This window comes from Pinus tabuliformis, chromosome 6 (genome assembly GCF_031772625.1).
Source record: "Pinus tabuliformis cultivar Carrire ecotype Pingquan chromosome 6, CPIR1, whole genome shotgun sequence".
In the NCBI taxonomy this organism is placed as follows: Eukaryota; Viridiplantae; Streptophyta; class Pinopsida; order Pinales; family Pinaceae; genus Pinus; species Pinus tabuliformis.
The window spans coordinates 1,014,736,066-1,014,739,334 of NC_142292.1; positions in this window are offsets into that span (position 1 = coordinate 1,014,736,066).

Here is a 3,269-nt window from a genome sequence, read left to right on the forward strand (position 1 = left end):
ATGATAAGGTAAAGTGCCCCTTCATCCTCACCATGTTGAAGGTGCTCAAATTTTGGCCTTGGTTAATCAAAGAGGTTAAAACCTTATGTTTTGAATCAAGAACTTGATTTTTTATTAATCGAGTCAAATATGAGGAAATAATCCCATCCCACTCCAATCACTAAGGATGCCCTTTTGCACCATCCCTTTATGTGATGGTTATTGAAGCCCTTAACCACCCCATTCTCACAAAAGTCTAAATGGATTATCCAAGGCATTCTCCTCCCTCGCCTAGATGAAGGCTTACTTGTAAATGGACACTTTATAGATGATTCTTTCCTTATTATCTTGGAAGAGAAATCATCGTTATACATTAACATTGTTTTATTAACATTTTCTATAAAGCCTTTGGATCAAAATTTCCTTTGCCCAAGACTTTATGTTACCATTGCAATTAGTGGGAAACCTTGAGTTAGTTAATAGGCCAAGGATGAACATGGATACAACCTATGTAGATGTTCAAATCATGTAGAATTCATTTTTCCTTTGAATCATCCCTAAATGAGTTAAGGGAGGCAATGGTGTGAAGAGAATAAAAAAATGATGAATGGGTTTTGAAACCCTCGCCGTTTGTAGGAATATTTCAAATCCATAACAACATGCTTCAAAACACACATGTATATTACTCTTGATATTAAATCACTATGCCCATGCTAATGATAAGTTATAAAAACTACTTAAAAATTGTTGTGGGCTACTTTAGTGAGGAAAAACTCTTCCATAGGGCTAGCTGGAGCATTTGTTGTACCTCTGAGGAGAAAGGAGGTAGGGGTATTCTAGCCATCTAAACACAAGCTTAAGCATTGTGTTCCGTGTGGATCATTGGATTAGTCAAAGGAAAGGAGGTGTAAATATCAATTACATAACTCCATTACTAAGGATTTCCTCATTGCCTTGCACCTTTCATTTAGAGAGATATATAACTCTTTATTATAGAGGAATTATTTCACAATGATGTATCATTCCAATCAATCCAACCAAAGAGTATTTCCTTTATGATGGACCATTCCAATGTGATTTTAAGCAAATAGAGTGTTTGAGGTCATTCCAAGGTAAGTGTTTATTTAAAGGAATCTAACTTGGAACTCTTTCTTTCTAGGAATAAAGATAGTCAATTGATATAATGTTAATCAACATAGAACGTGTGACATGGAAACATCAAAATGTGAATTTCACATCAGTCATCTGCATGATGGATTAGTATTGAAACAACATTGATCAATATATGTGACTAAGATTCAAATCATATCATTTGATATATAATGCTCCCATGATAAACATGATGTTGGCTATTTCATCCACATCATCATCCTATGTCATTATAACTAAATATGACTTTCCAAGGATCGTGATATACATAATATCATCCATGGATCAATATATATTTCTCTTTATAACAATGTAAACTTTGAAACGGGAACTATAAACTCAAAACAGGAACTCTCGCCAAAAAACCCCAAAAAAACACCAAAAACAGTGTCAAAAACGAAAAGTGTGTATACTGTAACGATGGCTTTTTTTTAGGGTCAATTTTGAACATGTTTTAAAAATCGCAGTGAAAACGAAATTTTCGTGCAAAAAAAACCCTTGAAAACGAAAAAGTGTTGATACTAGAACGACGATTTTTTTTAGGGTCAATTTTCAACATTTAAAAAAATGCTAGTAAAACCGAATTTTTTTGTGCAAAAAAACAATTGTTTATGAGGAAAAAAACACACTAATGTTTTTGGTAGAATAACATTTTTTTTCCTAAGTATAAATTCAACATGTTTTCAACCATAACATGCTAGATAAAAAAGAAATTGGAATTTTTTCAACGATAAAATTAAAAAACCATGACATTATGAACGAATTAAATGACTAAATGAATCAAAATATCATTATTTGTATATTGAATGAAACATACATTATATCTCTAATTTAATGTTGCGTTGTAGATATTCTAAACAATAAAAATTATCATAATTAAGACATATAATCAAACAACATAAAAATGACTCATAACTTCTGATTTAACACCATATGGAAATCAAAAATTTTATTTCAAGATACGATGCAAACATCACTTACATAAATTGTCTTAGACAACTATTCAAAATCACTCATATTTTCTTGCACACCATCAAAATTCACATCTTCAGATGAATCACTGGATGCAGACAAAGATGTTCCATATTCTTCTCTTTCATCAACTAGTGCCCCATCTGAGTCCACATGCATGCCCACCATTTCAGGTTTCAAAATTCTTCTAGATCTATGATTGGTTTTAACAGACTCCCATCTCAACACTATTCCTTCTGGTAACAACCTTTTCAGAATCTCTATCATCGTCGCTAAGCGAAACACCAAATTGGTGTATGAGACCCCCTTGTTTGTGTGACAAGAGACCCACCTCCACGCAATGATTTGATTATTATGTCTACGAAGGCATACCTACTCTAACCCCTTCTGGTTTTTGAACCTGTGACCTCTTAGGAGTAAACACATGCTCTTAACCATTATGCCTATTCATGCTTTAAGAAAGCGGATTTGATTAACTAAAGATAGTAATATAAAAACTCACAATCACAATATATAACACACATGTAACACACCTGTAAGATTACAAATTATGATAATATGTTTGAGAATACAAGCATAACTATTTCCTTTTATGCATCTCCAATGGGAATGTAATTATGAACTAGAATCTAGCCTAGGTTTGGAGGTTGTGTTTTAAAAATTGATGCATTAATAAAGCCTATATATGTAATCTTAAATGTATAAAATTGTATTTTATGCTATTTCAAAAAAATTGAATTGAACGTTCATTCTGTTCGGTTTAAAGGTTACATAATTTAGCACAAAATTTAACTTTGATTTCCAAGTTATTAACTTGTTTCAGTTTCCAAAAAAATTACATAACGCTACAAATTTTTCCACAATTCCCCAAAATAACCATCTAAGTCCAAGAATTTGAAGATATTAAAGTGTCAAAGCTCCATGATTTCTGGTAGTGCAACGAGTTGTTTATTTATTTTATTTTAGTATTGAACACTAATCTACATTACTTGCTAATTTGTAATGAACAATAACTAAGCATTAATGCCTTTCAAAGCATTTAGTGCTACTAAGTCTTTTTGATGAGCAATGCAATGAACACTTATTAAATTTGGCACAAGTTTTTTTTAATAAAATGATAAATCTTGTTTGATTAACAACCATAAAAAAAGTACCATTCGTGGAAACAA